The sequence below is a fragment of the Sus scrofa genome, chromosome 3, assembly GCF_054392235.1.
Source record: "Sus scrofa isolate SSC_HxYL_T2T_F1_AM1 chromosome 3, Sscrofa_HxYL_maternal_Yorkshire_Landrace_v2.0, whole genome shotgun sequence".
Classification (NCBI taxonomy): Eukaryota; Metazoa; Chordata; class Mammalia; order Artiodactyla; family Suidae; genus Sus; species Sus scrofa.
In genome coordinates this window covers 126,399,425-126,425,697 of record NC_139385.1, presented here as the reverse complement: position 1 = coordinate 126,425,697, position 26,273 = coordinate 126,399,425, and the positions used below count along the sequence as shown (strand labels likewise).

The window sequence follows — 26,273 nt, the reverse complement described above, 5'->3', positions numbered from 1 at the left end:
AAATTACATTTGAAACAGTGGGTTTTCTAGGCTCAATTTTTTTAGAGGTTTATACAGTTCGGATACAAAATTTACATGTTTTCTTATCAAAAGTGAAAACTTACAACTCTGAAAAATTAGACCCAAATTTGACATCAGTGTTTATAATTTGCTGATAATATGAGCTCTATAGTATCTGTTTCAGTTGCCTCTTGTCATATAACAAATCACTCCCAAACTTAGTGGCTTAAAACCTCGTTGATTTATTATTTTTACAGTTTTGTGGGTCAGGGTTTGGCTAAGAGCATCTGCTCTGTGTGGCTTCAGCTGGGTTCACTCACTCAGTCTAAGGCTTCACTCACATGTCTGGCATTTTGCTGTGCCTCCTCAGGGCCTCTCCACTGCAAAGCAGTTGAGGGAATTGAGATTTCACCTGGGAAGCTGCCAGTCAGTCATCCTAGTCTTTGGATCCTTTAACCCACTGCACCTGGCCAGGGATGGGACCTGCACCTCTGCAGCAACCTGAGCTGCTGCAGTCAGATTTTTAACCCACTGCACCACTGTGGGAACCCCAGTGTTTTGGGGTGTTGTGTGTGTGTTTTGTATTTTTGAGCACAGAAATTTTCCATTTATTTTGTTACATTTATTCTAAATCTTTCTTTTTAAATGTTCTTTTTTTCTTTTTAGGGCCACACCTGTGGCATATGGAGGTTCCCAGGCTAGGGGTCTAATTGGAGCTGTTGCCACCAGCCTATGCCGCAGCCACAGCAACACCAGATCCGAGCCGTGTCTGTGACCTACACCACAGTTCGTGGCAACACCGGATCCTCAGCCCACTGAGCAAGGCCAGGATCGAACCTGCAACCTCATGTTTCCTAGTCAGATTCGTTTCCACTGTGCCACTATGGGAACTCCATAAATCATCTTTCTTTTTTATGCTAATATAATTATGACTGTTTTGTTAATTTATTTCTAATAAGTAATTGCTGTCATACAGAAATATATGAATTTTGTATGTTGAATTTTGTATGTTGACCTTGTATTCTGCGATTTTGCTAATAAGTTCACTTTAATAGATTTTTGGGATTTGCTGTATAGAAAGTCCTGTCAACTTGTGAAAGAAAACAGTTTTGGGCTTTGTTTTGTTTTCATTTCATTTTCTTGCATTATTGTACTGACGATACAATGCATTGTTGAATAGTGTGAGAGTGGATGTTCTTGCCTTGTTCCTGATCTTAGGGGGAAAGTGTTTAGTCTTTCATGATTATGTATATTAGCTGTAGATTTGTTGTAAATTCATATCTTAGGCTGAGAACATTCCTTTCTGTTCGTAGTTTTCTGAGAGTTGAATCATGAATGGTTGTGGGTTTTTCCTTTTTTTCCCATCTCTGAAGATGATCACTTATATTTTAGCCTATTAATATGGTGAATTACATTGATGGATTTTTTTTTTTCATATGTTGAACATTACATTCCTAGGATAAATGCTCCTTGGTTATGATATATATTCCTTTTTGTATATTGCTAGAGTCATTTTTCTACTATTTGGTTAATTTTGTGTCTGTTCATTAAAGGATATTGGTCTATAATTCACTTTTCTTAAAGCTTTTTTTGGGGGGATGTCAGAGCAATGTTAGCCTCATAAAATGAATTGGGAAATGTTTTCATTTATTTCTGGAAAATTTATGTAATACTGGTAAGATTTATTCCTTAGACATTATAGGATTTACCAGGGAAGCCATTTGTCATGGAACTTTCTTTGTTGTAAGATTTTAAATTATGAATTAAAATTTCATAATATATCAAGGGCTATTGTTATTTAATTTCTTGAATGAACTTGATAGCTTGTCTTCAGACTTTCAAGGAATTGGTATATGTTAGCAAAATTGTAGAATTTATTGCCGTAAGTTGTTCGTAATATTTTTTTACTGCCTTTTTAATATCTGTACAATTTCTAGTGCAATCCTGTTTTCATTCTTGATATAGGTAATTTGTGGCTTCTCTCTCTTCTCTGGACGGAAGTTTACCAGTGTTATTGAAATTTTCAAAGACCTAGATTTCAGTTTCATAAATGTTCTCTATTTTTTGTTTTCAGTTTCATTTCTTCCTTCTAATTGCTTTGTGTTTAATTTGTTCTTTTTCTACTTAAGGTGGAGATGTAGATTATTGATGCAAGACTTCTTGTTTTCTAATATAAGCAGTTTATGTTTTATTTTTCTCGAAGAACTGCTTCAGTGGTATCCCACAAATTTTGATATGGTCTCTTTTACTTTTAATTCAATTAAATGTTTTCTAATTTTTTTAACCTTTGGGTTATTTAGAAATGTATTGTTTAATTTCTAACCTTTGGTAATTCTTTATCTTTCAGTTATTGATTCTAACTTAATTCTGTTTTGGTCAGAGAAAATGCATTATTTAATTTTAATCCTTTTAAATATTTTGAATTTTGTTTTATGGACCAGAAGATCATATTTCTTGGTGAATATTCCATGTACCTTAAAAGTAATGCATTTTCTGTTCTCATTGTGTATAATGTCTATAAGTGACAATTAGGTCAAGTCAGTGTTTTTTGTTTGTTTGTTTGTTTGTTTTGTTTTTTTAGGGCCGCAACTGCAACATGTGGAGGTTCCCAGGCTAGGGGCTGAATTGGAGATGCAGCTGCCGGCCTACGCCACAGCCACAGCAACTCGGGATCCCAGCCGCATCTGTGACCTACACCACAGCTCATGGCAACGCCGGATCCTTAACCCACTGAGCGAGGCCAGGGATCAAACCTGCATCCTCATGGATACTAGTCAAATTTATTTCTGCTGAGCCAAGACAGGAACTCCAACAGTGTTTTGAAGTCTTCTATATCTTAGTGATTTTCTGTTTTCTTGTTCTGTTGATTAATAGCAGGGGAGCATGAATGTCTACAATTATAATTGTGGGTTTGTCTAATCTACTTACAGTTTTATCTGAATTTATCCTTTATCATTAAGTAGTGTCCCTATTTATCACTGGTAATATTCCTTGTTCTGAGGTCTGCTTTGTCAGATAGTTATACAGTCATGTTATCTTTCCTGTCCATGGTTTTACTTTTAACCTTTTGTCTTTATGTATAAAGTATGTCTTGTGGGTAGCATATAATTGGATTTTGTTTTAAAATTTGATCTGATAATCTCTATCTTTTAATTGGGTGTTTAGGTAATTTCTATTTAATTGAAATTATCATTGAAAGTTTGGATTTAAATCTATCATCTTACTACTTTTTTTCTATTTTTGAATCTGTTTACTTTCTTTCCACTTTTTTGCCTTCTATCAAGTTAATCATTTTTCTTTTTCTTTTTTTGGCCACACTCAGAGCATATGGATGTTCCCTGGCCGGGGATTGAATCTGAGCCTCAGCTGTGCTGTATGCCACAGCTGAAGCAACACCAGGTCCTTAACTCACTGCACCACAGTGGGAAATCCCAGTTAATCATTTTTCATAATTTCATTTTATCTAACTTTCTTGGCTTATTCTGTGTACACACACACACACACACACACACACACACACACACACACACACACTTTAGTGGTTGTTTTAGGTCATGGTTTTTTAACCTTGGCACTATTGGTATTTTTGGTTAAATAATTCTTTGTTCTTAGAGAATGGAGTGTATATTCAGTACGCACTGCAGGATTTTTTAGCATCCCTTGCCTCTATCTACTAGATGACAGGAGCACCCACTACCCACCCCCAGTTGTGACAACCAAAAAAGTTTCTAGACTTAGCTACATGTCCCTGAGGGGGCAAAATTGCTCCTGGTTGAAAACCATTACTCTAGGGTTTAAAAGATATATCTTTAACTTATTACTTTCTTTTTTTCACATTTTTTTAAATCACATTTTTTCTTTAAATATTATACTTCTTCATATGTCATATAATACTTTATGACAGTTTGCTTTAAATTTTTACCTTCCGCTTTTATACTGTGTTGTCATAAATTTTATTTCTGTGTGTGTTATTAACCCTACAATATATTATTTTTTGCTTGAATTGATGGGTAACTTTCTGAAATGAATAAAATAAGAAAAAATAGTCTTTCATATTTATCTTCTCTTTCTAATGCTTTTCATTTCTTTTGTAGTTCCAGATTTTCACCTGGGAATTTTCACTCCTGCCTACAGAACTTCCTTTAACGTTTCTGGTATCTGCAGGCAGTGAATTCCTCAAGTTTTATTTATCCAAAAATTCTTCCTTTCTTCCTTCAGTTTTGAAAAATATTTTTAGTGGCTATAGAATTCTATGTTCAGCTTTTTTCAGCACCTGAAAGGTATTATATTCAGTATTGTCTTTTGGCTTGTATGATTTTATGAAGAGAGGGAAATTATAATCTTTGTTGTTTGTATGGAGTCTTTCCCTTTTCTCTGTCTTTGAGATTTTTATCTTTGTTTTTCTGCAGTTTGACCATGCTTTATCCATGTATATGTGTTTGTGTGTGTGTTTTGATATTTATCATGATTGGGGTCCTCTGAGATTTTTTTGCTCTCTGGTTTGTTGTCTTGGATTCATTCGGGAATATCCTTGGCCATTATCTCTTCGTATATTTCTTCTATCTCATTATTCTTGTTTTCTTCTTCCGAGGCGCCAATTAAATGGATGTTATGCATTTTGACATAGTTCTACAGCTCTTCGGTGTCCTGAGCTATATTTTTCCTTCAGTTTTTTTTAACTGTGGCTTCATTTTGGATTATTTCTATTGACCTGTCTTTAAATTTACTCATTCTTTCCTCATCTGTGTCCAGACTTCTGTTGAGGCTGTTAAAGGAATTTTTCTTCTCTAATATAATTTTGTTGTTGTTGTTTCTAGCTTTTCTGATTTACTTTTTTAAAGTTTCCATCCCACTGCTGAAAATGTCTTTTTATGTACGTTGTCCATCTTTTCTACTGTATCATTTAACAGTTATTTTTGAATGTATGATAGTTTCAACAAATGCATCATTCCTTATTCTGTTGATTACTTTATCTCTTAACAAAGGGTTATTTTTTCCTTGCTTAATGTGGATGCCTCATAATTTGTGATTTCACAGTCATCATCGTGTACGGAATAGAAGAGGTTGAAGTGATCCTCCTCTTCTCTCAGGCTGTTTGTATCAGAGGTTGAGTCAGATCTTGGAATGAGCTGGGTTTGGATTTTGTGGCCATTATTACCTTCACTGCACCACAGGCTTCAACATTTTCCAGCAATTAGTTCCTGTTCCCTTGGGTTTAGAGTGTGGCACATGGTATTACAGGATTTTTCCATGTTCCTTGTCTTTCAATAGTCTTTGCACATTTATATGCAGAGAAATTTCATGTTATCATCTCTCTTCCAGTGATAGATTATTGCTGCTCGTTACCCCATGCTGTGCTTGTGGGATATGGCGAGATTCTTTTTTGTTCTGGTCCAGACTCAATCCTGGTCAGGCCCTATATTCCTTTGCATCGGTAGTAGGGCTTTCTTAGCTTTCCTGCTTTCTCATCCCTGTGGTCGTCAGACTCTGTCATACATCCATGGTTGGTCTTGGGCAGGAATATTCTTGCCCTTCCTTGTCGTAGTAGATCTGTGTTGGTATTGGTTGCCAGATCCTTTGCCCAAGACTTTTTCTTCTCCCATTTCTCCTTCCGCAGTGTGGCAGAGGGGCTTTTTGTCTCTCTTCTCTCCTAATATCAATGTATCTTTGCCTCTTTCTGGGGGTTTGAGAATGTTTTCTCCCCTCCTCCCAGAGGCAAAGGCATTTTTCTTCGGTTCTCCTCTGAAGCAGTGGATTTTTACCTGGACCCTGGGGTGAGAGGGCTTTCTGTCCTTGCCTCAGTGGCTGAAGACTTTTGCTCTGTGATGTGGGTGGGTTGGGGAAATCAGGAAGGGCTTCAGGCCTGTACCCATCACCTCCTCCATACTTGCTTCAATGTTGCAGTGCTTTCTCTGATTTTCTGTCCTACCTCTAATCTTAAGAGAATCTGGTTGAGGCATGTAGAAGAACTCGCAGTTAGTTGAGTGTGAATTCTCCTTGTGTCTGGGTTTCTCAGCCATTCCTAACTGGCATAGCAGTCCACACTTGGTCTTTAAGAATTTGTTAAAATCTTAAGTGATTTTTTTCTTATACACTTGTATGGAGGCCGCCTCTTTTGATGACCTGCCCAAGATAAAACATTTTGTGTTTATGGTCTCTCCATGGAGGAACTTGTTCCTTTTTGGAATTGAATTTACTTGGTTGCCTTGTGACTTCTGTTCTTTTTAGGCTCAAGAGAAGTTTTGATTTTATAGATCTGACTTTCTCTCGCTAGGGTTGAAACAACATTCTTTTCGTGGCTTTCTGTATTCCAAGTGGAAGTGGAACTACTTAAGAGTCCTTGACAAGGTGTGCTATTTCAAACTGCTGCTTATTTTGATCCCTCTTGAATGTTTTCTCTTGCCTCCATTTGCCTCTTAAACACTTCATCATTTAGGATTGAACCCAAGGGGCTACTTCCTTCATGAAGTTTTTCCTCATCCCATTAGGTAGACATTTCTTGATTTGTATAACTTTTGATTCTTGTACAACTGTATTTCTTTTTTGCAAGTCCATAGAAACCCTTAGTGAGGTTGGACAGCTTTCGGAATTTGAGGCCTCTCAGCCTGGAAACTGTCCGTCTATTTTCAAAGTGTATGACTGTTATAGTTGATAGATTTTAGATAGGCTCATAACATAAACTTGAGATAAAAGATAACGAAATGCACAAGAGAACTTATTAATAGAATAAAAATTTGTGAAATCACACCACACACTTTCCTGCGCTGTTTGGTTTGTACAGTTGTTGCTCTTGACTAAATTATTCTCAGAAATAAGATTTAAATTTGTAGAATCTAATTTCTTAAAACTATAGATTTGGTTATACAAGCTAATATATAAACACACAGTGAAACATCATGGCGTCTTTAAAAAACAAAGATGAAACATATCCTAACATGGAAAATATGTAGGATATAATGAGTGAAAAATAAGGTACAAAACAACATTTTGGTATAAGAAGGCAGGAGGAATAAGACTATTTGCAATTAAGGGTATTTGCATAAAGAATCACTGAAAGGACCTATAGGAAACTAATAAAAGCGGTGACCCGTAGGAAGCAAGGACAGCATGATCTGCATGTGGATGATCTAGAAATGAGACTTCTCAAATATATTATGTTCCTTTTTACATCATTTTGATTTTTTGGTTCATGTGTATGTGGTATAAATTCAAAATATTAAAAGTGAAGAACATAAAAGTGTGACTCTTAAAAGATAACTGAAAGATTTGAAGAAAACTTGAACTGATAAAAAATGGTGGCCTATGAAATAAAAATTATATTGTGATACCTTTATTTTACATAAATCAGATTTTACAAATGAAAAGGTAAATACAAAGTAGAGAAAATTGGGAAGAATAAGTTTTTATGAATCTGGCTCCAGAAGGATGAATATGTAAAAAGGCTATTTTTTTTCAGCATGATTAGAAAGGTTTTGGGTCTAGATCCCTCAAAGCAGAAAGGAGCTCTGTACGTAGGCAGCAACTATGACAGAAATAACACCTCACTCAGAGTGGACTGGGCAACGGTTTCTTTTCTTTCTTTCTTTCTTTTTTGTTTTTTGTTTTTAGGGTTGCACCTGTAGCAGGTGGAAGTTCCCAAACTAGGGGTTGAATTGGAACTGCAGCTGCCAGCCTACACCACAGCCACAGCAATGCCAGGTCCTTAACCCACTGAGCAAGTCTAGGGATCGAACCCGCATTCCTCATGGATACTAGTTGGGTTTGTAACCCAGTGAGTCACAATGGCAACTCCAGGAAAACCATTTCTTACTCAGGAAACTACTGGGCGTATCCTTGGACACTGATAAAATATACCTAACTATTGTCAGGAAGAATAGGAGATAAGAATACCAAAGAATATTCTTATCACAAATTAAAACATAAACAATAATTTCATTAGTTAAACAGAGTATAGCCCAGAAATCAACCTTGTTATAGACGAATGAAATATATAAGAAGAAATTTATAAATCAAGAATTACTTAATATTGTGAGGAAAACTGGCTATATGGAGTACAGTGTAAAGCTCTTTCTGTACATCATTTGGGGTGAAGTATTCAAATTCATCCACCAAAAAGTGAAAATCAGTGTATTTATGTGTTAACATTGAAGGAAAGAAATTTCTAAACAAAGAAATAATAAAAAATAAAAATGCAATGATACACAAATCTGGTCACCTGAAAATGAAACCTTTTGTATTAAAAGCTAGCGATAGGCTGAGAAAATGTTAAAAGTTGATAAATAGTATTTTCACAATATAAGCAATATACACAAATGGTTAAGGAAAACAAGAAACACCTCTCTCATTCTACCCCATGTGGGGCTGGAAGAGGGAGAGTTGCAAATTTGGGAACAAAGGCAGTGCGAGTTGTAGGAAAAGGGTCTGATAAACGACACGGGTGGCATTCAGTGTCTGACTAAATTCAGAGTCCTTAATATGATAGCAGGATCAGTGCACATGGTTATGTGTTTTTTTCTCTAGCAGGTGATTTAATTGACCCAGGACTAGGAACTTGAGAGTGGAAGTGGAAGAAAGAAGGTAGCATGTTGGGTGGACTGATAGCTTGAGTGACAACCAAGATTTTGAGACTGGTGACAACATGGCACTGGAGAGTTGAGTGTAGATGGAGTGCCTCTAAGGGATTGTGTGTGGACCCTGGTTAGAAAAGACAGAGTGGGATATTGAATGACAAGACAGGAAGAGGACTAGGACCGCCACATGGCATGACTCTGAGTAAGGGAAGGGGATTGCTTGTGAGGTAAGGTCTGGAAATGTTACTCTGGAGGAGGTTGATCCCTGTGGCCTTAGTCTTCACTGTCAATTTTTTTTTTTTTCAAGAGCCAGATTTAGCCCAGTGGCTGAAAGTAGTGTTCAGGGATAATGTTGAGGATGTGGAGGTGATTTGTTTTACTGTGTAAAAGGGGTTTCCAGAGGTCCCTGTGGAAAAGGTTGGAAGGAAGGGTGGGCAGTGGGAGAATGCATGCAGCAGGTGAGAAAGCATAGAGAATACTGTGAACATGAAAACAGGAGAGAGGGTAGTTAGTCACAGGGTTTTTTATGTTTTCACTAAAGCCCAAGGGTGACAAGGGTGGGTAGAAATAACTAGCAAGATTCCTGAATTCATCTGTGATATAATGATTGTCTCTAGAGCCTGATCCACTGTGTCTTTGTGATCTAAAGGGAATTTTAGTGAACTGCTTAACTCTGGGTGGTAAAACCTGAAGCAGTTAGGCTTTAAATAATGAAGGCCAGTAGGGCTCACATTTCTTTTTTAATTAAAAAAAAATTTTTTTTTGGTCTTTTTAGGGCCGTACCCGAGGCATATGGAGGTTCCCAGGCTAGGGGTCTAATCAGAGATTTAGCCGCCGGCCTATACCACAGCCACGGCAACTCCAGATCCAAGCTGTGTCTGTGACCTACACCACAGCTCTCAGCAATGCCAGATCCTCAACCCACTGAGCAAGGCCAGGGATTGAACCTGCAACCTCATGGCTAGTCAGATTCGTTTCTGTTGCGCCATGAGGGGAACTCTCTTTTTTTTTTTTTTTTTTTTTTTTTTTGTTTGTTTACAGGCCTTACCTGTGGCACACAGAAGTTCCCAGGCTAGGGGTCAAATCGGAGCTACAGCTGCCAGCCTATAGCACAGCCACAGCAACTTGGGATCCAAGCCGCGTCTGTAAACTATATCATAGCTCATGGCAATGCCGGATCCTTAACCCACTGAGTGAGGCCAGGGATCAAACACGCATCTTCGTGGATCCTAGTCGGGTTTGTTAACCTCTGAGCCACAAAGAGAACTCCAGGTTCAGGTTTCTTAAGCGTTCTCTGAAGTCTGCACGGTTCCACTATTTGGAGTTAGCTTTGAGGTAGAATGGGAAGATACAGTCCCTCTATTAATTTATTAGTAAAATCCATTTTGTCACATCCCTCTGCCAGTGACCCAGGAATGAATGGTTGCTGTCATATTGGATGCTACTTTATCATAGATATATCTTCTCTTGGGAATCCTGTTTCCTTCTACTGTTCCGTTTTACCTGCAGCTGGGGACTGAGGCCACTGCTGTTGGGGTGACTTCACTAACTCCAATGAGTGAGTCAATAGCTTTTGGTCCCTTGCCTCCTTGAATTAGCAATGCAAAGCCCAGTTTGCTGCATACTTCCTTTGGGGAACTGCATTTTTAAAATCTATAACTAATTACCACTTATTAACTTTATTTAGTCTTCGTTCCTTTATTTCAATTTTAAAATCTGTGGTAGGGACAAGAATGAGAATGAGAATTTTTTGAACAACTAAAACATCTGTTTAAGAATCTTTATATTCTTACAGAGAAACAATGATTTGTCACGGTATCTAAAATCTAATGTTTTCAGTAGAACAAATGTGGCTTTTTTTCTCCTACTTTAGATCTATCCATACTAATGGAATGCAGCTGGAACAGACTCTGATGATAAAATCAAGGACCATCAGGCGAGATCACGCAGTAGGATTTTTTGCTTCCAAATGAAGACACTGACATTTAGAATTTCTACTTATTTTAAGGTATTTAAGGTACATTTTTACTTTAATTTGTCTCCTTGGCAGTCATTTTATAATGTTGATCTCTATCTATATAGACTTCATAGGTTTAAAAGGTTTTTATGTTAGAATAATTAGCTTTTAGAAAAGAATCCACCCTCCTATCCATATCTCCCCAAAATAGAGAAGAGATTCAGATTTTAAAGAAAGATAATCCTTATAATTAGGAAAGCATATCAATTATAAGAAATATACTGAATGCAGGTTAAAACTCATTGTAGAAGAACTAAAATAAATAAATAAATGCAATTTAATAATTATATATGTCATGATTTTCGAGATCAGCAATTGAATTCAGCACTCTAGAAAGTGTGCTTACATGGTAGGAAAGATCTTAGTGACTGTCCTTTAATTTGATTTGGTAACCCCTCTTTCCTGTTCTCCTAAATTTATTGCTAGAGGTAGGTTTTTTTAGTCACCAAGAAGTGTCACTTATACTCCCCATACCCCTATAGGAATCTTTGGGATCTGATGGCTTAGTTTTACTTGGACTAGAAAAACCAAAGAGGTAATTAAAGAGGCAAGGACACTTCCAAATCATGGGGTGGACCTCCACTTTAAAGACTGAAGACTATATAAAACAATTGAAAACAATCAAAGGAAACATAGTATCAACAGGAAACAAATACAGTGTTCTCTCTTTTTCTAAAATACATATAAATTCCAAACAGGGTAGAGTTAGTTAGGTGTTTATTTAAAAACAAAGTATTTTCCTTTTAATTGTATTTTTCCAAATAGGCAGAAAGCATGGAAAAATAATTATTTTTGAGGACAATCAGAGTTTGTTGATTCTTTGTATACATTATAGAGGTTTGTAAATTAATCTTGCTAGAATATAGAGAAGATGGAAGTGTGAGAAAAGCGTATCACTTATTACTAGGATTTTAAATTTCATTTTGTTCTGTTTTGGAAGAAGAATGTGTAAAGCAATAAATTCTAAAATACAAGAATCCATGATATTTGAAAATCCTAAGACTGCTTCAGTTAAAATAAATGAATTACCTTCTAAAAGGGAATGGTGTAATTGAGCACTTTCTGCCAAAGAAAAGTTACCTCGAATCAAATAGCAGATAGAAAAGAGGTTGTTCTGGCTGCTAGCAGATGTATTGTACTTCTCTAGAATTTTGGGAGTCATTTTGAAGCAAATGGATATGATGATTAAAGATATGATTTTGACTTATTATCATAGTCCTTTCCTTTATTTTTTAAAGGTGTTTTTCCTTCTTACTTTTGTTTAACAATATTAATTGAGTATTCAAGCTTTGAAAAGAATAATTCTAGATATTTGGAAAGAAATTATTCTATAACTTCATTATGAATAAAGTTGAAGACATCTTTCACTCAGAATGTTTACTCTGGGCTAGGGAGGCAAAATACTCCCACCTGAAAACCGTTTAAAAGCAGTTGTAAAAGTGAGCACATAAAAATCATAGTTTGGTATTCCTTTCTAAGTAGTATAGTTTAAGTTCTATATTCAGATATGTCAACAAAAGTTAAGATTAAAGCGTAGGAATTTCTGATGTATTGAATTTGCTAATTGATTGTGATTATTAACTGTTTAGGTTCTGTTTGTGAAAGTGCTGTATAACCAAATCAGGTTGCCTAAATCCTTAAATTAGCAATTTCTAATTCATCAGTTTCTTATATTTCTCCATTCATTTGCAAGCTTTCACAGAGCATATCTATCTCCTAGTAAGAGCTGTCATTTTCCCTTTTAAAAATGAAAGTAAAAATTTCATATACTTGTGTTTGGGTAATATATTTTGACAATAATTTCTTATAATTTTTTTGGGAGAAGGCTTTAAGATTTTGAGATTGTGAGATTTTGTTTTTTGGGGGGGTGATTAAAACAAAATAAAATCAATACATGAGTTTAAGACCCTAGAACATCTGTAAGATTATGTCTTGGGTTATAGTTTACATTAAATTAAAATGATACCTTTTAAAAATCATTTGGACTCCTGAAAACGAATTCAACAAGCTGTATTGGGGGAATAGGTGTTTCCTTGCCACAACTGCCTCTGTGTATGATGGCCAGAGCATGAGCTCTGGCTCTTCTACATTCATGCTACCCTGAGGAACTGAATTAGTTTTTCCTTTTCTATAATAGTTAGCTTCTTAGATTGTGATGAAAAATGAAATCAGTGTATGAAATTGTATAATATAATGCTTTTCAGTGTGAGATTAATGTACATTGTTGCTAAAGACAGAGAAGACCATGCTGCTGAAGTATCATTCACAGTTATCCTTCTAGTAGCAAAAAAACAGGTCAACTCTCGCTACTACTGAGAAGCTTGTCAAACCAGTTTCAAAATTAATGACAAATATTATGCTTGGAAAGCAAGTAAAATGAGCTTTTGGCAGAAATCCCTTATCAAAGGCATACCATCTGGAAAAGCAATTACTGTCATGTGCATGCTAGCTGAATTTTTGTTTTTCTGTTGGATAAAAGCACTGATGTGCTGAGGACATACCATGTAGATGTGTTACTGTTTATCACTGAGAAATCCACACAAATGGAAAAGTTTTTTGTTATTTTGTTTTGTTGTTATTGCTGGTGGTATGGGGTTTTTTTTTAAACCATTGTTGCCTGGAAAAGTTACATTTGTTCCTCTGATCAAAGCCCAGCAACTTTAGCTGTAGGAGTATTGGTATTCTTGGTCTGTGAGTAAAAGAAATTGCAACTGGATATCAATTTACATGCCACTTTTTTCAAAGAGAATTGGCATTCAGTAACATGATTTCTGGTTATGATTTAATGCTGAATTAAACAGTAAAAGTTATGAATGTAAGCCATTTTTGGTCACTAACACCATGTCTTTTCGAGATTTTATGAGAAAGTGGTTAGCAAGTGTAGGATCCTGCTTTTCCATATTGATGTATATGCTAGCTATGTAGTGTGACAGGGCTTTACGTGTTTGTTAATTTATTTTTTAGTAAAATAAGATATTTCTTTACCACAGATAATGCCATTTCTATGATTTCAAGGGGGCATCAACTTACATTTACTTTTTCAAATAGTCAGAAATGGAGTTCCCATCATGGATCAGTGGTAACAAACCCAACTAGTATCCATGAGGACACAGGGTTAGGGATCCGGCTTTGCCATGAGCTGTGGTGTAGGTCACAGACATGGCTCAGATATGGCATGGCTGTGGCTGTGGCTGTGGCTGTGGTGTAGGTCTGCAGCTGCAGCTCCAATTTGATCCCTAGCCTGGGAGCTTCTATATGCCACACCTCTGGCCCTAAAAAGCATGCCATGCCTCTGGCCCTAAAAAACAAACAAAACGGGAAAAAAAAAAAAAAACTTTTCCAGAGCCAAAAATGCCAGTAGAGAATATAGATTAGGAATCTTTTTGCTCTGGTTTCTCAAATTGAAGCACTTTATATACAATTTTGAGTGGAATATACTTTTCTTAAGCATTCAGTGGGATGCTGAAAGTAGACTTGAGAAGGAAATACTTCTATAATTTCTAGGTCTGTGTTCAATTATAATATCCAGAATGTATCATACAATTGATTTATAATTAAGAATTAAACATTATCAATTTAGTAGAAGTAAAGAATAAGAAAGGAACTTATTTGAAATGGAAAGCAGCTTATGGCTAACACTGGTTCCAGATCTGTGGCCTTGAATATCTTGCAAGGAAGCTATCAAATGTTAATCGGTTGTGGCAAAACAATGAAGGAACTTAATTGAATAGGCTCTGTCTGGCCAAAAATGAGACAATCTGAGCATTAGTAAGTACAACTGCAATATAATTAATCACATCAAATGTATTTAAACTCATGAGTTCATAATGATACTTTAAAAAACTCATTCCTTTTCTTTGGAGAGTGCTAAGAAACCAGCTATACCTGAAGGTGACCAAGTAGTTGAGAGGAAGTTTCTTTTTTTAGGAGTATTGTAGTTGCTGGTATTATAGTTACAGTTAAGGAGTGGTAAATGGAACATCAACATTTCATAATGAATTCCTGGACCCAAGCAAAGATCATCAGTGGCTGCTAACATCACAGAAAGAGAGCCAACCAGACGTTAGGTTTCTCTTAGTGAAAATTTATAATACTATCTATGAAGCATCCTGGCCACAAAATTGAACTTGAACCTGAATCTGATCAAGCCTCTAGCTCTAACTACCAATTTATAGGAAACACAGAAGACAGCGAAACAGAATTATACCATGGGGATGCAGTCAGCAGAATCTAGGCTAAGGGGAGGTCTTTGGGACATACAGCTTGTTTGTTTGTTTGTTTGTTTTTGTTTTTTTTTTAACAAGTAAATTGTAAGGAAGAAGAAAAGAGAAAAGGAGGAAACCTGAAATTAGTAGCAATGTTCAGACTTTATTTGGGTCCAGATTTAACAAATAAATACTAATGAAATAATCAAGGAAATTTGAACACCAACTGGATACTTAATACATTAAGAAATTATTGTTAATTTTTAGGTGTGATAATGGTAGATAGTTACATAGAAAAAGAGTCATTATCTTTAGAGGTACATATTGAAATATTGATGGATATGAGGATATATCTGAGATCTGCTTTAGTCTTTGGAATAGAGGGAAGGCTTTGGGTGGGAATGAAGCAGGAATGGCCATGAATTGATCACTGTTTAAGCTAAGCACTTGTGGTGGTGGATGGTGGTGGTGGTGGTGTAATTCTCCATGTTATTCTCAGCTTTTTTGAAAATTTCCTTATGAAAAAGGTCCAGAAATTTAACCTTTTTTCTCTGTTGGCTTATAAGAATACGGTTGAACTATGTTAGTTAGCAACCTGCTGAATTTTTGTTTCTAGTAATTTCTTGAGTCTATATAGAAAATCATATGTCTACAAAGGACACTTTTACTATATAGCTCTTACTGTTTACCAGGCTCTATTTTAAGCACATATTAACCCATTAGATCCTTGCAAGAGCTTCAGTGAAATAGACATTAACTTCCTCAAGGTTGCCTAGCTGGTATGTGGTAGAGCTTGGATTTGAATCCAGGCATTCTAGTCTGTGCTTCTCTAGTTTTTATATGTATCCTTATGACTTTTTATTTCTAATCCCTCTAATCCTTATACCTTTTATTCCTTTTGTTTGTCTTAGTGTGCTGACTAGAATTTAAACTTTTAAATACCAATTTTCATTTGTAATTTTGGTTTTGAAAGTTGTCTCAATATTTAGAGAATCCAGAGACCAGTCAAGTTTACTCCTTTATAAATACAAGGTACTCCCTAGCAGACTTAGAATTAATATGTGGCCAGAAAGCAAAGAATAAAGTGTATCACTGTTTACAGTAGCCAAGACATGGAAGTAACCTAAATGTCCATCAACACATGAATGGATAATGAAGATGTATATTCTCTCCCCGCCCCATTCCTCCCTCTCTCCATCTCCTACTTTCTCCCTTTCTCTCTGGAATAATACTCAGCCATAAAAGAGAATGAAATAGTGCCATTTGCAGCAACATGGATGAACCTAGAGATTATCATACTAAGTGACGTCAGTCAGACAGAGAAAGACAAGTATCATATCAATTATGTGTGGACTCTTAAAAAATGGTATAAATAAACTTATTTACAAAACAGTAATAGGGAGTTCCCACTATGGCACAGTGGGTTAATGATCCAGCTTGTCTCTGTGGTGGTGTCAGTTTGATCCCCGGCCTGGCACAGTGGGTTAAGAATCCCGCATTGCTGAAGCTATGGCATAGGTTGCAGCACTAGCTCAGATTTGATCCCTGGCCCAGGAACTTCCATATGCCTTGGGGGCAGCTAAAAAAGAAAAAAAAAAAACAAAAAAACAAAAACAAACCTGGAAAACTAGAAATAGATTCACAGACAGAAAACAAACAGCAAAGTGAAAAGGAGGGAGGGATAAATGAGGAGTTTGGGATTAACACATACGCACTATTATGAAGTAAGTAAACAACAAGGACCTTACTGTATAGCACACGGAGCGATATTTAGTATCTTGTGATAAGCTATAACGGAAAAGAATCTGACAAAGAATATATGTGTATGTGTATAACTGAATCACTTTGCTGTACACCTGAAACTAACACATTGTAAATCAACTATACTTAATTTCTTAAAAAAGTGTATAGTAACAGCTTTTAGGTTTTTTTTCAAAACTATATTTATTTTCTGATATGTAAGCAGCATATTCATGGTTCATCTTACTTTGAATTAGTTGTTGATTTTATTGGTCCTACTTGCTGAATTTTTTTGTGACTCTAAAATTAAGGCAAAGCACTTAGCACACAACATGTATCCAGTAAGTATGCTTTTTGGTTTAAGAGAAAGCTACTTAACAATTTTGTTTAAAAATTGTTATTTCTTTAATAAAATTTTTATTTATTTATTTTTATTTATTAAACTTTATTTTTTTTGGATTTATTTTTTTAATTGTTATTTCCCCAATACAGTTTTTCTTTCTACTGTACAGCATGGTGATCTTTAATAAATTTTTTAAATGGGGAGAAGCAAATATGACTTAGTTTAGGAAGTCCTAGTCCTGGGACAGGTGGGAAAAACTTGCTGATGTGCTATGGTGGTTTAATGAGTAATCTCTGTGTTCTCTGTAAGGCACTTTCTTATAATAGCCTCTGAGTTCAAGAAAGATTGCTGAGAGTTGGATGCCAAAAGAATACTTCTCTATTGGGTGTGGGGTGGAAACATTTTAGGGGAAAATGTGTCTTATCCTAACGGATTTTTCAAATTTCTCTTTGGCTGTTGTGAGGTAGTAAGATAGCTATACTTCATGAAAGGAGGCATATAGGCTCCAGTAAGAAGGACAGTTTTTGGTTTCATTCTCAAGAGAAAGAGATGGGTGGGAATCACAGAAAACCGTTTCCTGATGATTATGGAAGATGACCATCTGAAGACTTTGACAAGTTGAAAGTTGTGCTATTTTTCTGTTCCTCACCACCTTCCTTCCTCCATTCTAGGTACCTTTTATTTCGTATAGCAATAAACTGAAACAACCTTATAACATAACTTTAATGGTGTTTTTGAAAACTATATGAAACTATTTGGAAACTGAAGATTATAGAGGCACGAGACTTTCTTTCATTTTCCAAATGACAGTTATAATTCTCAAGTGGCATAGCTGTTGAAATTGAATAACCATTTACTTAGTTGTGTTAAGGAAGAGGGTTTGCTTTTATGGGCTATAGGATTTTTTTGAAGAGTAAAATATTTTTTTATTTTAATGATTTTTATTTTTTCCATTATAGTTGGTTTACAGTGTTCTGTCAATTTCCTACTGCACAGCAAAGTGACCCAGTCTCATGCACACACACACACACACACACACACACACACTTTCTTCTTTCACATTATTCTCCATCATGTTCCATCACAAGTAACTAGATATAATTCCCTGTGCTATACCACAGGATCTCATTGCTTCTCCACTCTAAATGCAGTAGTTTGCATCTGTTAACCCCAGATTCCCAGTCCATCCCACTTGAAGACTAAAATAAATGTTACAGAAAACTCACTCTCCTGTCTGACTATGAAAGCTTTTTGTTTGTTTGGGGTGGGGGGGGAGACAAAGAGAAAAACTTTTCCTTTGCAAATAAATACTTAAGCTTGTGAACTTGAATTTATTAAGGGGTGGATGATGGAGAGAAGATCTGTAGGGCTGGTTTGAGTTGCAAGTGCCACAAAAACCCAACGCAAAATGGCTGAAAAAAAGGAATGTGTAGGCTCTTTTCTAGAAAAGTCAGGGACAGTCTGGCCACACAGACAGATGTATCCAGGGCCTCAGTAATACTGGCCATGAAAGCTTTGAGTGGAAAGGTGAAATACTCTCCAGACTATACCTGGATACTATGGAAACCAAAAGGTGATATGCAAGATCAAGTATAGTTGAGAGGTGCTCACTTTAACATCTGTTATCAGTTAGTAAAGGCATTGAGACACTTAGTGTTCTGAAGATGATCTTAAATGAGAAGGCTTAGCTAATGTGGTCATGTAGAGAGTATGGATTCAGTGAATTTAAGAGAAAAGAGAGCTGATATGAAGAAAACGAAACTGTAGTAATATTAATCGCCAATATTTAGTGTTTACTATGCATCAGGCACTGTGATAAACACTTAAATATGTATTTTCAGATATTATCCCAGTAATCCTGTGAAGTATAAACTATTTTTACGTCAACTTTATTTATAAGGAAACTGAGTCTTAATAAGATGTACTTAGAAATTAACTCATAGTAGAGCCAGGATTCCTCCATCTCTTCATCTCGTAATGAAAACAAAAGTTTGAGTTCAGAAACTGATTTTTAATCAGAATCGAAAAGGAAAGTGAATTCTACTAATTTCAACAAGCTGCAAAAGCATAGATTTGGGAAAACAAGGAATTTAGGTAATTTGCTAGTTCAGTATAATTTTATGATGATAGGGGTCACAAATTATTAGTTGGAGTTTAGTGTCTCATACAAGACATTTACGTATCTAAAGTCATAGATCCAACATGCTAGTCAAACCATATTTTACTATTGTGGAGATAAAGGAGGGATGCTTTATTGGTTTTGAAAATGGTGTTTGATATGGAGTGACTCAAGTATTTTATCACTTTAACTTTCTTTTTCAGTTAAAAATAAACATGGAAGTAAATTTAAATAGCTGTTAATACTTTCAAGAATTTTTGGACATTCCTTGGAATTAGAAATTCCTTACATTATTAAGAAACACTGTCTAGGAGTTCCCTTTGTGACTCAGCAGTTAATGAACCCGACTAGGATCCATGAGGATGCAGGTTCAATCCCTGGCCTTGCTTAGTGGATTAAGGATCTGGTGTTTCTGTGAGCTGTGGTGTAGGTTGCATTCTGGCTCAGATCCTGCATTGCTGTGGCTGTGGTGTATGTAGGCCAGTAGCTGCAGCTCCAATTTGATCCCTAGCCTGGGAACCTCCATATGCCTTGGGTGTGGCCCTAAAAAAAAAAAGAAAAAGAAAAAGAAAAAGGAAAAAAAAAAGAAACACTGTCTCTTGCAGGTCTAGCAATGTAAACATAAAATTAAGTTAGGTTTGAGATTGAGAATTTCTGTCCTTACTCTTAATATCATATGGATGCATTTAATGATAATAAAAATTTGGAAGATTGAAGAAGTATAAGACCTGCATTGCTTGTAATGTGGTTTATTCAGTTACTTATAAAGCTTTCATTTACATTTGGGATTAAATATACTTTTCCAGCTGACCATGCAACGTTAAAAAACAATTAGGTTAAGCCACAAAGGAAAGCCTCAGTAAAGTCCGGGAAAGCTGAAACTAGACATAGTCAGTCTCCCACTACAACAGAGGTTTAAAATGAACCACCCCAATCACTTGGAAACATCAAAGAGAAAATGTTCTTAAATAGTATTGGATCAAATAGGAGATCAAATTGGCAATAACGAATTATTTAGCAAACTAAAATGAGACTTAGGCAAAGACTGATAACTGAGCTTAGGAAATTGAGTTTTAAGAAAGAAATATGGTTACCAAAGGGGAAATTTGGGGAGGGAGAGGGATAAACTAGGGGGTTGGGATTGACATGTATACACTACTGCATATAAAATAGCTAGCTAACAAGGACCTCCTGCATATCACAGGGTAAACTATTCCATACTGTATAATAATCTATATGGGAAAGAATCTGAAAAGTAATGGAGATATGTATATATACAGCTGACTTAATTTTGTGGTACACCTGAAACTAACTCCACTTTGTTAAGTCAACTATATTCCAACTAAATTTATTTTAGAAAGAGAAATGTATACAGCTTCAGAATTTAAACAAAAACTAACCAATTAAGTGCCTAAGAGAAAGGGAGGTATAAATAAGATAAAAACAAACTGTAGAATTAAAAAACTTATAAGAGCTACTTCTTAGGGTTAAAAAACAAAGTGAATGTCTAACAGGTTTTATCAAGGAAAAGATAGAAAACGAAGGTAAGAAAGAATAAAGGGGACGTAAAAATAGAAAAGAGATTTTTAGAACTGTAAGAGAAGTCCATTGAGTAATAACCCTAAGCCAATTTATTTGAAATCTCTGAAATGAATTGTGAAATACTGAAACTACTTTAAGAAGAAGAAAAATCTGGGTAGACTAAAAACAATGGAAGAAGTTTTAAAGAATTTTCTCAAAAAATTGGTTCTGGGGCCAGATTGTTTTGCAAGTAAGTCTTTTCTAGCTTTCAAGGAACATGTAATTCCACGGTGAGAAACTGTTCTGGAGATTATAAAAAGATGGAAATGTGCCCGATTAATGTTATGAAGTCACTGTGAATATCTGGTTACTTCATGAAAGTGAGATTCTCTTGGGAATTACCATTTTAGTTTCCACTGTAAGCACGATTTTCTTGACATTAGGACAATTGAGAAAAAAAAAAAAAAAAGCCCAGAAATTAAAACCTCGAAGATGTCTTTATTAATGTATTTCCTGGTGTTATTAGTACTCTTCATTTCTTTGTGTAGATCCACTTTTTTTTTTTTTTGGTCTTTTTTTTGCTATCTTCTTGGGCCACTTCCGTGGCATGTGGAGGTTCCCAGGCTAGGGGTCGAATCGGAGCTGTAGCTGCCGGTCTACGCCAGAGCCGCAGCAACACGGGATCCGAGCCGCGTCTGCAACCTACACCACAGCTCACGGCAACGCCGGATCCTTAACCCACTGAGCAAGGGCAGGGACCAAACCCGCAACCTCATGGTTCCTCGTCGGATTCGTTAACCACTGCGCCACGACGGGAACTCCGGATTTTTCTTTTTTAAATATTGAAAATTTTGATCTGTTTTCTCTGAGCTTGCCTCTCCCCCTATTTTCTCCTTCAGGGACTCCTGTTAGAGGCACGCAGTATCTTCTCACTGTGTCTTCTCTACCTCTTGGCTTCTGTCATGCCCTTTCTATCTCTTTAATCTGTACTGCATTCTGTGTGATTTATTCAAACCTATTTTCTAGGTATCAGATGCTTTCTCACCTGTGTCTAATATGCTGTTTAACTTACCTCTTAAGCTTTTTATTTCAGTGACAATATTTTTTTTTATTTCTACAAGTTCTTAAAAAAATCGACCAGATTTTCTTCATCACAGCTTCTTTCTTATACATCTTTAATTATTTGTTGAATTCCAATTACACCAGTTTTATAAGCATGCCTGCAGGCTCACAGGTGTGTCTATATGTATAGTTTTATGCAATCTTATCACATGTGTAACCTGTGTAACAACCACTACAGTGAAGATATAGGACTGTTCATCACCCCAAGGCTCATGCTGCTCTTTAGAGCCACACCTATTTCCTTTACTCACCCACTCTATTCTTAACCCCTGGCAACCACAAATCTGTTCTCTATTTCTATAATTTTATTGTTTCAAAAATGTTGTGTAAGTGGAATAATATAATTTATAACCTTTGAGATTGGCTTGCTTCATTCAACATAAAAGATCCATCCAAGTTGTGTGTGTATTAATAGCTTACTCCTTTTTATTGCTCAGTAATATTCTATGGCATACACCATAATTGTTTAACCATTCACCAGTTGAAGGATATCTGGGTTGTTTCTAGTTTTAGGCTAATAGGAATAAAGCTACTATGTATATTCATGTACAGGTTTTATATGATCGTAGGTTTTTTTTTTTTTTTTTGTCTTTTGTCTTTTGTTGTTGTTGCTATTTCTTGGGCCGCTCCCGTGGCATATGGAGGTTCCCAGGCTAGGGGTCGAATCGGAGCTGTAGCTGTTGGCCTACACCAGAGCCGCAGCAACGCGGGATCCGAGCCGCGTCTGCAACCTACACCACAGCTCACGGCAACGCCGGATCGTTAACCCACTGAGCAAGGGCAGGGACCGAACCCGCAACCTCATGGTTCCTAGTTGGATTCGTTAACCACTGTGCCATGACGGGAACTCCCTAGATCCACATTTTGATCTTATATTCTTTTCTTTTTGCCTGAAGAACATTTATTTTAAAAGGTGCATGTCTGGAGTCCCCACTGTGGCTTGACAGGATTGATGGTGTCTCTGCAGTGTCAGGGACAAGGGTTCCATCCCTGGGCCAGCACTGTGGATTAAGGATCCAGCATTGCTGCGGCTGTGGCATAGGTCACAACTATGGTTCAGATTTGATCCTTGGCCCGGGAACTCCATGTGCCACAGAGCAGCCCAAAAAGAAAAAAACAAAACAAAAAAACACATATCTTGTAATGGATTTCTCTTAATCCTTGCCTAAAAACATTTCCACAGTCTATTGGAAATATATTTTAACCGGTTATAGAATTTTAAGCTACTTGCTTTTTTCATCTAGTACTTAGCAATGTCATTCCATTGACTTCTCATTTGCATAGTTTCTTATGAAAAGTTTTTTTTTTCTGTATATGTCTTTTTCCCTACCTCTGTCAGCTTTTAACATCATTTCTTAATGACTGGTTTTCCAACAATATGATTAGAATGTTTATAAGTGTGGTTTTGTTTATCCTTTCATTTTGTTGAAGCTCTTGGATCTGTGGTGTTTGGGTTCCGAAAACTTTTACCCATTATTTTTCTAGGTATTTTTCCTATCACTTTTTTCCCTCTAGTTTTGGATTATTAGATTCTTTGATATATTGTTACAAATTATTGGTGTTTCCATTTTTTCTTTCATTCTTTTATTTTTTTCTTTTTGTGCTTCATTTTGGGTATTTTCTATTGCTGTGTTTTCAAATTAATTGTCCAGTCTGCTATTAATCCCATCTAGTGTATTTTTCATTTCAGATATTGTGTTTTTCATTTTTAGAAGTTTAATTTGGGCTTAAAAAAATCTTGTGCTTCTCAACACTGCCCTATCTTTTTCTTCTTGAGTATGTCATGCATATTTTTAGTAGCCGTTTTTACATCTTTGTCTGCTTTCTCTCTGTTGGTTCTGTGTCTCTTTTTATTGATCTGTTAGTTTATTGATCTGTTAGTTTCTGTAAATCATATTATCCTTTAAATTTATATGTGTCGTAAATTTTATTGGATGTTAAATATTGTGAATTTTATGTTCTTGGGTGTTGGATTTTGTATTCTTTTACATAATGTTGGTCATAAGTTTGGGCATGCAATTTTTTGAAATCACTGTTTTGTTTGTTTGTTTGTTTGTTTTTTTAGGGCCGCACCTGCGGAATATGGAGGTTCCTAGGCTAGGGGTTGAATCAGAGCTACAGCTGCTGGCCTAAGCCACAGCCACAGTAATGTGGGATTTGAGCCGTGCAGCCTACACCACAGCTCATGGCAACACCGGATCCTTTAATCCACTGAGCAAGACCAGGGATCGAACCCGCAACCTCGTAGCTCCTAGTCGGATTCATTTCCGTTATGCCACCGTGGGAATCCCACTGTGGGTTTTTTTGGTTGTCATTTTTTGGGGGGTTTTTTGAGACTTACTTGTTTTGAGAAAGCCTTGGTAGGGTAGGTCCAGAGCAGCCTTTTTTCCTTCAGAGAATTTTCTTGATGTCTCATGTAATATGAAGTCTTTTCACTCTGCTTGGTGGGGATAGAAATTATCTCTGTCCTTGTATGAGTTTCAGGAATTCTTTGGCCTATTTGTTCTTCATTAGTCTTTGCCCCAACCTTAAGTCCTTTTACCTGCCAAAGGCTTGAGGGGAGGCCTCTGCAGATCTCCAGAGCTCTGTGTATGCGGGTCCCTTCTCTCTGGTGCGCCTTAACACAAATTCTGCCGCCTTGACCTCCAACAGTGTTAGTTTGTCTTAACTCTCAGATTGCCAGGCTCTGTTGAAGTCCTCCCTCTCTACACTGCATCCGGGAAACTGATTCAAGGGTGTGAGGTGAGGCAGTTGTAGGGCTCACCTCATTTCCCTCCTTTTCTCAGGGATCCCTCTGTTGCCTTGACTGTTGTCCTTTATCTGAAAGCTGTTGTTTAATCTATTTTATCCAGTTTTCTAGTTGTGTAAGCTGGAAGGATTAATCGATCTCTGTACTTCATCATGGCAATTTGTAGAAATACTTCATTATCTTTTCCTTCTTTTCTGTGGGTTAAGATATGGCCTAAGTAAAAGAAGCTGAGAAAACCATTTGGCTTGTTCTCACTGTTTCAGGAGTTAGGCTTACCTGTAACTGAGGCAGGGGAGCCCCTAGTTGCCTTCGGTCCAAACCCTTTGTTAATAATGAACAGGCAGGTTTGTCTGGTATATCCTTTCTTACTTTCATTCTCTGGAACCTACTGCAGTGGTAGGGTGGTTGATCAAGAATTACAGTATTTGGAATCTTGGTCAGATGCCACATAGTTTTAATAAGTTCTTAATACTCTTACTTTCAACTGAATTAAGACCTATTTTTATTTACTTTTTCTCAGCTATTGCAAGTTGCTCTTACCTTGAATTTTATCACGTTTTTGGTTATGTTATCTAGTTATCTAGCTGGTTGTCATTTTTCACTGTGTTGTTTTTATTTCCTCATGTGTTTTTCTATATTACAGTAACATTTAGAATTTTGGAAGGGTTTGATCTTTATGCATTATATCTTTGGTTTTGTTCCTGCTTCTCTGTTCTTGCACTCTTTTACCCAGAAATAAATGAGTGAATAAATAACTGAATAGACATAGACAAATATATTCACACATATATATGCACAGTGTATTTTCTCAGTTCTAGGATTATACTATATACTACTGATTTGATATACTCTCAAGAAAGAAGAAATGTTAAATTTATTTTTAAAATCCTTCTTAGAAATTAACTGACAGGGAGTTCCCATTGTGGTACAGCAGAAACAAATCCACCTAGTATCCATGAGGATTGCGGGTTCAATCCCTGGCCTCACTCAGTGGGTCAGGGATTTGGCATTGCCGTGAACTGTGGTGTAGGCTGGCAGCTGTAGCGCCAATTCAACCCCTAGCCTGAAAAAAAAAGAAGGAAATTAACTGACAAAAGCATACATTTATCCATATAATTTCTATACCATTTTTTTTGAATACATGAGTGAGTCTAATCCTTTTTCACATTCTAACTTGCTGATTTTCCTCACCTGTGCTTGCTTTTTTTACATGTTATGATTGTCAGTATAGTTTTGAGTCATATGAGAAATGTTTTTGGAATTAAACTGCTTTTCTTTTTTGGCTAAACTCTTAGTTTCAGTTTTTCTATAGATAAACTGTGGATTATGTTCACTTAAAAATTACGCAACCTGGAAGTTGAGAGTTAAGTTTTATTTGGGGCAAAATTAGGACTTAAGACCAGGAGACAGCATCTCAGGTAGCCCTGAGAAACTGCTTAGAGGTCAGGAGGTTGAGAGAGGAAACTAGGAGTAGGAGTTTTTGCAACAAAGGAAAGATAGTAGGAACAAAAGATTTACAGATAACCAGATTTACAGAAAAAGATTTATAGAAAACTAATTTCTTTGGGAAGATGTAAAGATCTGGGCTTACTGGAATCACTCTTTTGATATGCACCTTAGCTGTGGGCCAGTATTCTTTATTTCTTTCCTGAGTTTCCTCATGGTTTACTGGCCCACCCTTGGGAGTGACACATTGACAGATGACCTTGACATCTTTGATTTTGTCCACTTAACTATAGCCCAGGAGGCAGTATACCACCCCCCACCCCCCCGCAAGAGGAAAGAGGAAATAGCAAGATGTTAAGTGATAAAGGTGAAGGGGGAGGTGCATGCAGCCATGCACATTTCTATAGAAGTTTGCTACTGGTTTCGTGAAAGCTACTACTA

The 26,273-nt window shown here is 36.4% G+C and overlaps 1 protein-coding gene across 21 annotated transcripts in view; it reads left to right on the top strand.

The window, feature by feature from the left end:
- NCOA1 (nuclear receptor coactivator 1) overlaps positions 1-26,273 on the top strand; it is a 253,860-nt gene that overhangs the window by 48,697 nt on the left and 178,890 nt on the right. For 10 of the 21 annotated variants that reach the window (XM_085015947.1, XM_085015954.1, XM_021085904.2 and 7 more), the window contains one exon: positions 10,444-10,578. The exons of 6 other annotated variants lie outside the window; for them this stretch is intronic. The gene's annotated coding sequence lies outside the window, so the exon portion shown is untranslated. Of the gene's footprint in view, positions 1-10,443; positions 10,588-26,273 lie in introns of all 21 variants that reach the window. 5 more of the 21 variants (XM_085015949.1, XM_021085898.2, XM_085015953.1 and 2 more) reach the window with 1 other exon arrangement.